General features: G+C 48.9%; 1 protein-coding gene across 7 annotated transcripts in view; it reads left to right on the forward strand.

The window, feature by feature from the left end:
- Positions 1-14,002, forward strand: part of GREB1L (GREB1 like retinoic acid receptor coactivator) — a 444,116-nt gene that overhangs the window by 340,404 nt on the left and 89,710 nt on the right. The gene's annotated exons all lie outside the window — the stretch shown is intronic.

Here is a 14,002-nt window from a genome sequence, read left to right on the forward strand (position 1 = left end):
GGGGTCACTTCTCCAGTGAAAGTCCGGTCCTTCAGGTCCTGGGGGCTGCGGGTGCAGGGTCTCTCCCAGGCGTCGGGACTTTAGGTTCAAAGAGTCGCGGTCAGGGGAAGCCTCGGGATTCCCTCTGCAGGCGGCGCTGTGGGGGCTCAGGGGGGACAGGTTTTGGTACTCACAGTATCAGAGTAGTCCTGGGGTCCCTCCTGAGGTGTTGGATCGCCACCAGCCGAGTCGGGGTCGCCGGGTGCAGTGTTGCAAGTCTCACGCTTCTTGCGGGGAGCTTGCAGGGTTCTTTAAAGCTGCTGGAAACAAAGTTGCAGCTTTTCTTGGAGCAGGTCCGCTGTCCTCGGGAGTTTCTTGTCTTTTCGAAGCAGGGGCAGTCCTCAGAGGATGTCGAGGTCGTTGGTCCCTTTGGAAGGCGTCGCTGGAGCAGGATCTTTGGAAGGCAGGAGACAGGCCGGTGAGTTTCTGGAGCCAAGGCAGTTGTCGTCTTCTGGTCTTCCGCTGCAGGGGTTTTCAGCTGGGCAGTCCTTCTTCTTGTAGTTGCAGGAATCTAATTTTCTAGGGTTCAGGGTAGCCCTTAAATACTAAATTTAAGGGCGTGTTTAGGTCTGGGGGGTTAGTAGCCAATGGCTACTAGCCCTGAGGGTGGGTACACCCTCTTTGTGCCTCCTCCCAAGGGGAGGGGGTCACATTCCTAAACCTATTGGGGGAATCCTCCATCTGCAAGATGGAGGATTTCTAAAAGTTAGAGTCACCTCAGCTCAGGACACCTTAGGGGCTGTCCTGACTGGTCAGTGACTCCTCCTTGTTATTCTCATTATCTTCTCCGGCCTTGCCGCCAAAAGTGGGGCCTGGCCGGAGGGGGCGGGCAACTCCACTAGCTGGAGTGTCCTGCTGGGTTGGCACAAAGGAGGTGAGCCTTTGAGGCTCACCGCCAGGTGTGACAATTCCTGCCTGGGAGAGGTGTTAGCATCTCCACCCAGTGCAGGCTTTGTTACTGGCCTCAGAGTGACAAAGGCACTCTCCCCATGGGGCCAGCAACATGTCTCGGTTTGTGGCAGGCTGCTAAAACTAGTCAGCCTACACAGATAGTCGGTTAAGTTTCAGGGGGCACCTCTAAGGTGCCCTCTGTGGTGTATTTTACAAAAATGTACACTGGCATCAGTGTGCATTTATTGTGCTGAGAAGTTTGATACCAAACTTCCCAGTTTTCAGTGTAGCCATTATGGTGCTGTGGAGTTCGTGTTTGACAGACTCCCAGACCATATACTCTTATGGCTACCCTGCACTTACAATGTCTAAGGTTTTATTTAGACACTGTAGGGGTACCATGCTCATGCACTGGTACCCTCACCTATGGTATAGTGCACCCTGCCTTAGGGCTGTAAGGCCTGCTAGAGGGGTGTCTTACCTATACTGCATAGGCAGTGAGAGGCTGGCATGGCACCCTGAGGGGAGTGCCATGTCGACTTACTCGTTTTGTCCTCACTAGCACACACAAGCTGGTAAGCAGTGTGTCTGTGCTGAGTGAGAGGTCTCCAGGGTGGCATAAGACATGCTGCAGCCCTTAGAGACCTTCCTTGGCATCAGGGCCCTTGGTACTAGAAGTACCAGTTACAAGGGACTTATCTGGATGCCAGGGTCTGCCAATTGTGGATACAAAAGTACAGGTTAGGGAAAGAACACTGGTGCTGGGGCCTGGTTAGCAGGCCTCAGCACACTTTCAATTGTAAACATAGCATCAGCAAAGGCAAAAAGTCAGGGGGCAACCATGCCAAGGAGGCATTTCCTTACAGTTGGGCTTTATAATTTGTTTATGAAAGAACACATTTTAAGTAACTGAAAAGTTGCATCAGTATCTGGTAGACCTAGGTCCAATTTCTCCCCAAGAATTGGGAAAGAAGGCAGACCACTGGGTCAAGACTAGGGTAACCAAAACTTCCACTGGGGGTGACCAAAAGAAAGGGGTTACAAAGCCTCCTCAGGAGAAAGTGGGTGACACTAGAAATAAAGAAAAAGAGTCCTCTAGAGGCCCGCAAAAACAAGACCAGGTGGGTGGGCCCCGAGTCACAACCCAAAACAAAGGTGGGTACCAGGGTAAGAACTGGGATGCCACTAAGGGATGGTGCCATAACTGTAGACAGACAGGGCACCACACCAAGGACACTTCTTGTCCCAAAAACAAAGCCCCTAGCAAAATCCCAGGGGTAACCAGTGTAGCCATTGGGGATGACTCCTCAGATGATGAGGTCTTCATAGCTTTCAACTGGAAAAAGGGCCCAACAGGTGAGTTGGAGATTCCAGAGGGAAGCAGACACTTCCACCACCTACAGGTGAATGGAATCCCAGCCACTGCCCTGAGAGACACTTGTGCCAGTCACACTATTGTGCATGACAGGCTGGTGTTCTCAAACCAGTACATCCCAGGTGAGATGGCCAGAGTAAGAGTTAGCCCAGACAGGGTCACTGATAGGCCTGTGGCTTTTGTGCCCATAGAAGTGGGTGGGACTTTTAGCTGGAGAAGGGTGGTAGTCAGTACAGACCTCCCCCTTGATTGTCTCCTTGGAAATGACTACCCAGAGGTTAGTCAGAGCCTAAGAGAGGAACTGGTCCAGTGCCAGTCCTCTCCCAAGGATTCTGGAGGTGCTGCCCCTGCAGTAACTGCAAGTAGGCCCCAGAAGAAAAAGAAAAGAAAACAGAGTAGGAAGGGTGGACAACCTTTAGCCAATGTTCCAGCAAGCCAAGGAGATTCTGCTCCAGTAGGGGAGAACTCCAAAAATGGCACTGGTAAAGTCCAACCTGACCCACAAGAAGTCCTGGCTAGTCAAGCAACTGTTAAGCCTGAGTGGGTGGCTCCTCAGCTAACAGAAGAAAGAGTGGAAGAAGGGTGTTTACTACAAGATGTGGTAACCCCCCACTCTAATACAGCAGACAGGCACCCTGAACCCAAAAAAGCCTGTAACTTAGCCCCTTCCCTTGTAGGTGAAGAGCTAAAGGTGTGGTTCTGGGCACTGACAGCTGTCAGTGGCCTCTGCTGGGTGTTAGCCTTTATGGTTGCACTATCCTTGGCATGGTGGTCTGACCCCATGCCAAATAGCAAGTTAGGCCCCCTGACCCTGTTGGTCATGGTGGGGTTACTCCAGCTCTGGGTAACCTCTTTGGGTAAGCTAGGGGTGACCCTGGCTAAGATAAGATTAGCAGAGGTGGATACCTCTAACCCCAAAATAGAGAGAATGGGTGGAGACATTAAAAGCACAGACAAGAGGCAGTTCAGATTAGGTCCTATCACTGTGGAAGTGGGTCAGTTCCCCAGAGGGAATGACCTGAACAGGAGGATGTAAGGCAGAGTAGGCCCTGCAACAAACCAGCCTATTTCCTCTACTCTTCCTCGCCTGACAGACTAGGAAGACTCTCCCAGCTTTGGCTGAGTCTCCTGGCCTGTGGGCTGAGGGGGGGGGGGGGGCTTGTGTAAAGAAATGGCTCCCTGTTGCAGTTACCCCCCACTTTTTGCCTGATACTGATGCTGACTTGACTGAGAAGTGTGCTGGGACCCTGCTATCCAGGCCCCAGCACCAGTGTTCTTTCACCTAAAATGTACCATTGTTTCCACAATTGGCACAACCCTGGCACCTAGGTAAGTCCCTTGTAACTGGTACCCCTGGTACCAAGGGCCCTGATGCCAGGGAAGGTCTCTAAGGGCTGCAGCATGTCTTATGCCACCCTAGGGACCCCTCACTCAGCACAGACACACTGCTTGCCAGCTTGTGTGTGCTGGTGGGGAGAAAATGAGTAAGTCGACATGGCACTCCCCTCAGGGTGCCATGCCAACCTCACACTGCCTGTGGCATAGGTAAGTCACCCCTCTAGCAGGCCTTACAGCCCTAAGGCAGGGTGCACTATACCACAGGTGAGGGCATATGTGCATGAGCACTATGCCCCTACAGTGTCTAAGCAAAACCTTAGACATTGTAAGTGCAGGGTAGCCATAAGAGTATATGGTCTGGGAGTCTGTCAAAAACGAACTCCACAGCTCCATAATGGCTACACTGAATACTGGGAAGTTTAGTATCAAACTTCTCAGAATAATAAAGCCACACTGATGCCAGACAGAGTGCATCTTAGAGATGCCCCCTGTATTTTACCCAATTGTTCAGTGCAGGACTGACTGGTCTGTGCCAGCCTGCTGCTGAGAGACGAGTTTCTGACCCCATGTGGTGAGGGCCTTTGTGCTCTCTGAGGACAGAAACAAAAGCCTGCTCTGGGTGGAGGTGCTTCACACCTCCCCCCTGCAGGAACTGTAACACCTAGCAGTGAGCCTCAAAGGCTCAGGCTTCGTGTTACAATGCCCCAGGGCACTCCAGCTAGTGGAGATGCCTGCCCCCTGGACCCAGCCCCCACTTTTGGCGGCAAGTCCAGGAGAGATAATGAGAAAAACAAGGAGGAGTCACTGGCCAGTCAGGACAGCCCCTAAGGTGTCCTGAGCTGAGGTGACTCTGACTTTTAGAAATCCTCCATCTTGCAGATGGAGGATTCCCCCAATAGGATTAGGGATGTGCCCCCCTCCCCTCAGGGAGGAGGCACAAAGAGGGTGTAGCCTCCCTCAAGGACAGTAGCCATTGGCTACTGCCCTCCCAGACCTAAACACACCCCTAAATTCAGTATTTAGGGGCTCCCCAGAACCTAGGAAATCAGATTCCTGCAACTTACAGAAGAAGAGGACTGCTGAGCTGAAAAACCCCTGCAGAAGAAGAAAGAAGACACCAACTGCTTAGGCCCCAGTCCTACAGGCCTGTCTCCTGCCTTCCAAAGAAACCTGCTCCAGCGACGCTTTACCCGGGACCAGCGACCTCTGAATCCTCAGAGGACTGCCCTGCTTCCAAGAGACCAAGAAACTCCCGAGAACAGCGGCCCTGTTCAACAAAGACTGCAACTTTGTATCCAGAGGAGCAGATTTAAAGACCCCTGCAATCCCCGCAAGAAGCGTGAGACTTGCAACACTGCACCCGGCGACCCCGACTCGACTGGTGGAGAAACAACGCTACAGGGAGGACCCTCCGGCGACTCCAAGACTGTGAGTAACCAAAGTTGTCCCCCCTGAGCCCCCACAGCGACGCCTGCAGAGGGAATCCCGAGGCTCCCCCTGACCGCGACTGCCTGACTCTGAAATCCCGACGCCTGGAAAAGACCCTGTACCCGCAGCCCCCAGGACCTGAAGGATCGGAACTCCAGTGCAGGAGTGAACCCCAGGAGGCCCTCTCCCTTGCCCAGGTGGTGGCTACCCCGAGGATCCCCCCCCCTTGCCTGCCTGCACCGCTGAAGAGACCCCTTGGTCTCTCATTGAAAACTATTGGAAACCCGACGCGTGTTTGCACACTGCACCCGGCCGCCCCTGCGCTGCTGAGGGTGTACTTTTTGTGCTGACTTGTGTCCCCCCCGGTGCCCTACAAAACCCCCCTGGTCTGCCCTCCAAAGACGCGGGTACTTACCTGCTGGCAGACTAGAACCAGGGCACCCCCTTCTCCATTGAAACCTGTGTGTTTTGGGCACCTCTTTGACCTCTGCACCTGACCGGCCCTGAGCTGCTGGTGTGGTGACTTTGGGGTTGCTCTGAACCCCCAACGGTGGGCTACCTTTGACCCCAATTTGAACCCCGTAGGTGGTTTACTTACCTGCAAGAACTAACATTACTTTACCTCCCCCAGGAACTGTGAAAATTGCACTGTGTCCACTTTTAAAACAGCTAAATGTGTTTTATGTAAAAAGTATATATGCTATTGTGATTATTCAAAGTTCCTAGAGTACTTACCTGAAATACCTTTTCAAATGAGATATTACATGTAGAATTTGAACCTGTGGTTCTTAAAATAAACTAAGAAAATATATTTTTCTATACAAAAACCTATTGGCTTGGAATTGTCTCTGAGTGTGTGTTCCTCATTTATTGCCTGTGTGTATGTACAACAAATGCTTAACACTACTCCTTTGATAAGCCTACTGCTCGACCACACTACCACAAAATAGAGCATTAGTATTATCTCTTTTTGCCACTATCTTACCTCTAAGGGGAACCCTTGGAATCTGTGCATGCTATTCCTTACTTTGAAATAGCACATACAGAGCCAACTTCCTACAAGGAGTTTCTTGGTCCTTTGGTTCAGGACAGTTCTCTGAGGCTTCAGAGGTTTGCTGGTCCCTGTCGGATGCGTTTCTGGTTGCAGGTTTTCGAATCAGGTGACAGGCCGGTAGGGCTGGGGCCAAAGCAGTTGTTGTCTTCTGTCTTCTCTGCAGGGCTTTTAGGTCAGCAGTCCTTCTTTAAGGTTGCAGGAATTTGATTTCCTAGGTTCTGCGGTGCCCCTAAATACTAGATTTAGGGGTGTGTTTAGGTCTGGGAAGGCAGTAGCCAATGGCTACTGTCCTGGAAGGGGGCTACACTCTCTTTGTGCCTCCTCCCTGTGGGGACGGGGGCACATCCCTAATCCTATTGGGGAATCCTCCAAAACTAAGATGGAGGATTTCTAAAGGCAGGGGTCACGTCAGCTCAGGACACCTTAGGGGCTGTCCTGACTGGTGGGTGACTCCTCCTTGTTTTTCTTATTATCTCCTCCAGCCTTGCTGCCAAAATTTGGGGCAGTGGCCGGAGGGGCGGGTATCTCCACTAGCTGGGATGCCCTGGGGCACTGTAACAAAAGGGGTGAGCCTTTGAGGCTCACCGCCAGGTGTTACAGTTCCTGCAGGGGGAGGTGTGAATCACCTCCACCCAGTACAGGCTTTGTTCCCGGGCCACAGAGTGACAAAGGCACTCTCCACATGTGGCCAGCAACTTGTCTGGTTTGTGGCAGGCTGGCAGGAACTGGTCAGCCTACACTAGAAGTCAGATTGGTATTCAGGGGGTATCTCTAAGATGCCCTCTGGGTGCATGTTACAATAAATTGCACACTGGCATCAGTGTGCATTTATTGTGCTGAGAAGTTTGATACTAAGCTTCCCAGATTTCAGTGTAGCCATTATGGAACTGTGGAGTTTGTGTTTGACAAACTCCCAGACCATATACTCTTATGGCTACCCTGCACTTACAATGTCTATGGTTTTGCTTAGACACTGTAGGGGCATAGTGCGCATGCATAATAGGCCCTCACCTGTGGTATAGTGCACCCTGCCTTAGGGCTGTAAGGCCTGCTAGAGGGGTGACTTACCTATGCCACAGGCAGTGAGAGGTGGGCTTGGCACCCTGAGGGGGGTGCCTTGTCGACTTAGTCATTTTGTCCCCACCAGCACACACAAGTTGTGAGGCAGCGTGCATGTGCTGAGTGAGGGGTCCCCAGGGTGGCATAAGACATGCTGCAGCCCTTAGAGACCTTCCCTGGCATCAGGGCCCTTGGTTCCAGGGGTACCAGTTACAAGGGACTTACCTGAGTGCCAGGGCTGTGCCAGTTGTGGAAGTGAAGGTACAGTTTAGGGAAAGAAGACTGGTGCTGGGGCCTGGTTAGCAGGGTCCCAGCACACTTTCAATAAAAACTTGGCATCAGCAAAGGCAAAAAGTTAGGGGGTAACCATGCCAAGGAGGCATTTCCTTACAGTTTATGTGGCAAGAAAAGTCCGGTTAGGAGTTTGCAACGCTAATAGCTCAAACGCGAGACCCGTTGCAGTGCAAATGCTTGTTTGACAATGATGACTTGGAACCTTAGTGCGACTACTGGCATCAGTGAGGGATACAGAGTGTTAGATACTTGTAAGTGGAGTGAGTTAAAACTACCTTTTGGTAGGCTAAATCTACATTTTATTCTGGTGCCTCAAATGGATAGAGTAAAGACAGTTAACATGAAGTCAGCAATCGTCCCTTGTAAGAGAAGGTCAAAATGTTTCTGCCCTGTCTACTACCTAATTGTAAGGTTCTTATGCATTCGTTATACTTCTGTTTTTACTCTGTCACTTGGATGAGCCCAGGTCAAGTGCTTATGATTATTGTGCACATCTTTGCTTGCTGGCAGTTGGACAGGTGGCAAAAAGTTTCTTAGCAAAAGTTAATATATATTCACCCTAGAGCAACGGTTGAGGAGTTGAGCCTTGTTGAGGAGGCTCAGGAGAAGTAGTAGGAAGTTATGCGGAAGGAGTGCTGCTTTCTCTTCGATGTGCAGTGTCTGTAATGGAATCCAGAAATGTCTGGAGTTCACAGATTATAGTTGAAGTAGCAAAGGCCGAGTTGGCTCTGTAAGTTAAGTTAATTCCACAGCAGCAAAGTGTACGTAAACGGGACACACTAGATGTTCAAGGTGTTGCTTGATGCCGTCTATGCACGCTTTTCTTTGTGTACTCTTCAGCAGTTCTGTTTCTGTTATCATTTGTCAAATATATACTTTAGAAGGAATACCAAAAGAGTGTTGGACGTGTTTGTTTTTTATATGAAAATGTGGAAGTCCAGGACACGTATAAGGATATCAGTCAAGGATACTACTGATATCCTTGAAGCCGGTTTCAGAGTATAATAGGCACACAGCATTGTTGCAGTGAACACTCACGTCTTTATACCGCCTCTGACAACTATGAGAGAAAGGTGAATGTGAATGTTTCAGACTTCCACGATTAACGTACTCAGCCATGGGGAAATGATGCATTTACTTGGGATGTTTGCTTCCTGGTGACCTGGTCGTTTGAAGTATGGGTGCTTTAGAGGTTCGACAGAATTGTAGCCCTTTCCCCGAGAACAATCAGGAGCTGAAGCCAATACAATGTTTTATCTTGACACACAAATCGCCCCGTAAGAACAGCATGTGCCTTTTTATCCTTCTAAAGGTTGAAGGGTCCTAATTTCACCCAAAGCCTCTCCAGCAGTACCGCAGCTAGACATCAGTGACCTGTAAACGGCCTTTGGTTAGAAAATAACATGCCCAGCGCAGTGCATCAGTGTGGCTACCCAAGCATTTGACCATACCGAACATCGCGTTCTGCGCTTGGCGGGTAAATGTGCTTCAGTACCTGAGAAGGTTGAGGTACAGTTTATATACTTGAGGAACATTGTATGCCTTAACTGTCTACAATGGATGAAAAATGCTTCAAAGAGCATGAGACACGCTCAGAGAGGCAGAATTATAGGTGACTCTTTTGCATCTGTGTAATTGCACAACTGCTTTGTCACAAATGAACATAACTTTAAATGTGGCATTTGTCCCAGTCTGAAATATATCCTGGGCTCAATTTTTTAATTCTTTGTTTAAGCCAGAATGAACCTGTTCCTTCTGCCGTGGATGCCAAGTGAGGAGAGCTGTTAAACTCAGTGTTTTTCAGAATGGCTACACAGTATTTCATTTGGGTGATTTATTACTGAAAGGGCTGCTGACTCTGAGGTTCTGCACGTACCCTTAGAATAATTTGCAAGACGCCACATTTTTTTAGGACTCAAAATTGATAGGGTCAGGCAGTGACCGTGCATGTTTACTTTACTTTAATGTGAAAAGGCTCCCCCTCAGATGCGGTTTTGAAGAAAATGAAGAATTGGCTGCATTTTTGTTTTTAAAGAAAAAAAAAAAATATTTTTTTTTAGTTATGCTAGAAAACAGATTAACGCAATAAATTGCCTGTAAGAATATTTCGATTGGACCAGATGTATGTGACACAAGCTGAAGTCTGAAAGTGCCTTAAAGCAGGTGTAAGGAAATGCCTCCTTGGCATGCTTGCCCCCTGACTTTTTGCCTTTGCTGATGCTATGTTTACAATTGAAAGTGTGCTGAGGCCTGCTAACCAGGCCCCAGCACCAGTGTTCTTTCCCTAACCTGTACTTTTGTATCCACAATTGGCAGACCCTGGCATCCAGATAAGTCCCTTGTAACTGGTACTTCAAGTACCAAGGGCCCTGATGCCAAGGAAGGTCTCTAAGGGCTGCAGCATGTCTTATGCCACCCTGGAGACCTCTCACTCAGCACAGACACCCTGCTTGCCAGCTTGTGTGTGCTAGTGAGAACAAAACGAGTAAGTCGACATGGCACTCCTCTCAGGGTGCCATGCCAGCCTCTCACTGCCTATGCAAGTATAGGTCAGTCACCCCTCTAGCAGGCCTTACAGCCCTAAGGCAGGGTGCACTATACCATAGGTGAGGGTACCAGTGCATGAGCATGGTACCCCTACAGTGTCTAAACAAAACCTTAGACATTGTAAGTGCAGGGTAGCCATAAGAGTATATGGTCTGGGAGTTTGTCAAACACGAACTCCACAGCACCATAATGGCTACACTGAAAACTGGGAAGTTTGGTATCAAACTTCTCAGCACAATAAATGCACACTGATGCCAGTGTACATTTTATTGCAAAATACACCCCAGAGGGCACCTTAGAGGTGCCCCCTGAAACTTAACCGACTGTCTGTGTAGGCTGACTAGTTCCAGCAGCCTGCCACACTAGAGACATGTTGCTGGCCCCATGGGGAGAGTGCCTTTGTCACTCTGAGGCCAGTAACAAAGCCTGCACTGGGTGGAGATGCTAACACCTCCCCCAGGCAGGAGCTGTGACACCTGGCGGTGAGCCTCAAAGGCTCACCCCTTTGTCACAGTCCAGCAGGGCACTCCAGCTTAGTGGAGTTGCCCGCCCCCTCCGGCCACGGCCCCCACTTTTGGCGGCAAGGCTGGAGGGAACAAAGAAAGCAACAAGGAGGAGTCACTGGCCAGTCAGGACAGCCCCTAAGGTGTCCTGAGCTGAGGTGACTCTAACTTTTAGAAATCCTCCATCTTGCAGATGGAGGATTCCCCCAATAGGGTTAGGATTGTGGCCCCCTCCCCTTGGGAGGAGGCACAAAGAGGGTGTACCCACCCTCAGGGCTAGTAGCCATTGGCTACTAACCCCCCAGACCTAAACACGCCCTTAAATTTAGTATTTAAGGGCTACCCTGAACCCTAGAAAATTTGATTCCTGCGACAACAAGAAGAAGGACTGCCCAGCTGAAAACCCCTGCAGAGGAAGACCAGAAGACAACAACTGCCTTGGCTCCAGAAACTCACCGGCCTGTCTCCTGCCTTCCAAAGAACTCTGCTCCAGCGACGCCTTCCAAAGGGACCAGCGACCTCTGAATCCTCTGAGGACTGCCCTGCTTCGACGACGACAAGAAACTCCCGAGGACAGCGGACCTGCTCCAAAAAGACTGCAACTTTGTTCCATGAAGCAGCTTTAAAGAACCCTGCAACTCCCCGCAAGAAGCGTGAGACTTGCAACACTGCACCCGGCGACCCCGACTCGGCTGGTGGAGAACCAACACCTCAGGGAGGACCCCCGGACTACTCTCCGACTGTGAGTACCAAAACCTGTCCCCCCTGAGCCCCCACATCGCCGCCTGCAGAGGGAATCCCGAGGCTTCCCCTGACCGCGACTCTCTGAAACCTAAGTCCCGACGCCTGGAAAAGACCCTGCACCCGCAGCCCCCAGGACCTGAAGGACCGGACTTTCACTGCAGAAGTGACCCCCAGGAGTCCCTCTCCCTTGCCCAAGTGGAGGTTTCCCCGAGGAAGCCCCCCCTTGCCTGCCTGCCTGCAGCGCTGAAGAGATCCGCTTGATCTCTCATAGACTAACATTGAAAACCCGACGCTTGTTTCTACCCTGCACCCGGCAGCCCCCGCGCTGCCGAGGGTGAAATTTCTGTGTGGGCTTGTGTCCCCCCCGGTGCCCTACAAAACCCCCCTGGTCTGCCCTCCGAAGACGCGGGTACTTACCTGCAAGCAGACCGGAACCGGGGCACCCCCTTCTCTCCATTCTAGCCTATGCGTTTTGGGCACCACTTTGAACTCTGCACCTGACCGGCCCTGAGCTGCTGGTGTGGTGACTTTGGGGTTGCTCTGAACCCCCAACGGTGGGCTACCTTGGACCAAGAACTGAACCCTGTAAGTGTCTTACTTACCTGGTAAAACTAACAAAAACTTACCTCCCCCAGGAACTGTGAAAATTGCACTGTGTCCACTTTTAAAGTAGCTATTTGTGAATAACTTGAAAAGTATACATGCAATTGAAATGATTCAAAGTTCCTAATGTACTTACCTGCAATACCTTTCAAACAAGATATTACATGTTAAATTTGAACCTGTGGTTCTTAAAATAAACTAAGAAAAGATATTTTTCTATACAAAACCTATTGGCTGGATTTGTCTCTGAGTGTGTGTACCTCATTTATTGTCTATGTGTATGTACAACAAATGCTTAACACTACTCCTTGGATAAGCCTACTGCTCGACCACACTACCACAAAATAGAGCATTAGTATTATCTATTTTTACCACTATTTTACCTCTAAGGGGAACCCTTGGACTCTGTGCATGCTATTCCTTACTTTGAAATAGCACATATAGAGCCAACTTCCTACAGCAGGCCATCACAATAACTTTGGGTTTGAGGCGAGTGCCATCTTTTTTAATATTCAAAAAAATTTGAATAAAAGCCGAATTGAAAACCTACAACAGATATCATCCTTTTGTCGTTTATAGAACCCTGTCACCAAACATTAATTTTATTTTATTTATCATAAGCCCAGTTTACCCCAAAAAGAGCCCTTATTGGCACAACAGCACTATCCATAAATAATACTGTGGTTCAACAGATGTCTAAGGGGTAAGTCTTGTTTCGAGACAAGGCTCTGCTAAATAGCAGAATTGCTGGATATTGTGTAAGGTGACTGGGACTTTCATCAGAAAATAGAGTTTTAAATGTTTGTAATAAACTAGTTTTCAAAGATTTTTTGTTGTTTGAATCTTTGGAGATTTTGTTGTCTATAAAATTGATGTGTGTGTCTGTCTGTCTGTCTTTCACTTTTTAGAATTTCATCAATATATTGGTAAAGGCGCAAAGCTCTGTGTGGTTTTGCTTTATTTTTTAACCTTCAGGCCAAGTCTACCAGAGCAGCTGTCTGATTGGCTGTCTTTTCTTTTTATGCTTCCACCACCTCTTCTCCAAGCATTTATTTTTTCTTTTTGGTTAAGCCCACCACAAGAGTGCATGTATTTTTCCAGCTGTCTCCCTTCTGCACTTCTCTCAGCTGTACCCCGTATTCCTTACTGTCACCTGTGTGCTTCTCCCTGCCTCCGAATCCATGTTTTGCTCACACTTGTGCCCTCTCCCCATTGCTTTCTTGCCCATGTGCTCCTCCCCACGCCATGTTGTTGTCTTTTAGTCAGTTATTACTTCTCCCCACTTGACCCTCAATGACTCTTCACCCCACCCGCAACCCATTGTGTCCGTCGCCCCCTCCCCCAAACGGGGGTTATTAAAACACAAATGCTTTCACACATTTATTTTTGCTGATCTAATGTGAACTAACAAAGAAAAATAAAAAAGTGCCACATCCTTTTGTTGGCATACATGGTGTGCATCTCTAGGCTTCCCCCCCTTATTTAGTCATGCATCAGTGAGCTTTTACATCCTGGCTAAAAACCACTGACATGGCCAATCTCAAAGGTTAGATCTGTCATCTTTGCCAATGCTTGTTGTTCTTGATTTTAGCTGCTTCACGTATCACTATGGAACACCACCCTTCCCATACACCTTATGTAGCCATTTTAATTTCATGAAACATGCTGCCAGGATTGTGATACTTTTAGCTTAAAATGGTATAATTAAAAAGCAATATCTGGTCAGTTGCATTAAATCTACATGTGTGCAGAGATCACAGTGAAAACATTTTCCTATGATGTGCACCTCCACCTGTTGACCTTTATTGAAAGTTCCTTCTTTCAAATAATGGCACATGGTAAACATGCCCATGTGTACAGAGTTTTTAGCTTCACACATTCCAACCAATGGTTAAAGTCATGTTGTAAATGCAAAGTAACGTTGAATGTGAACTTCCTAGTGAATGTCTGACATCTCCTGAAGATGCTAAACAATCAGAGACCCATTTCTTCTCGTTTAGGGTTTATTGTGCAAGGCAGTTGACATGAACGATGGAATAAAATAAATCTTTTGGAAATAAAAACAAATGAAGAACCGTTCCTAACTCTCGTGGCGTGCAGTAGAAAATAGACCTATGATATGATCAT

This window comes from Pleurodeles waltl, chromosome 2_2, assembly GCF_031143425.1.
Source record: "Pleurodeles waltl isolate 20211129_DDA chromosome 2_2, aPleWal1.hap1.20221129, whole genome shotgun sequence".
Taxonomy (NCBI): Eukaryota; Metazoa; Chordata; class Amphibia; order Caudata; family Salamandridae; genus Pleurodeles; species Pleurodeles waltl.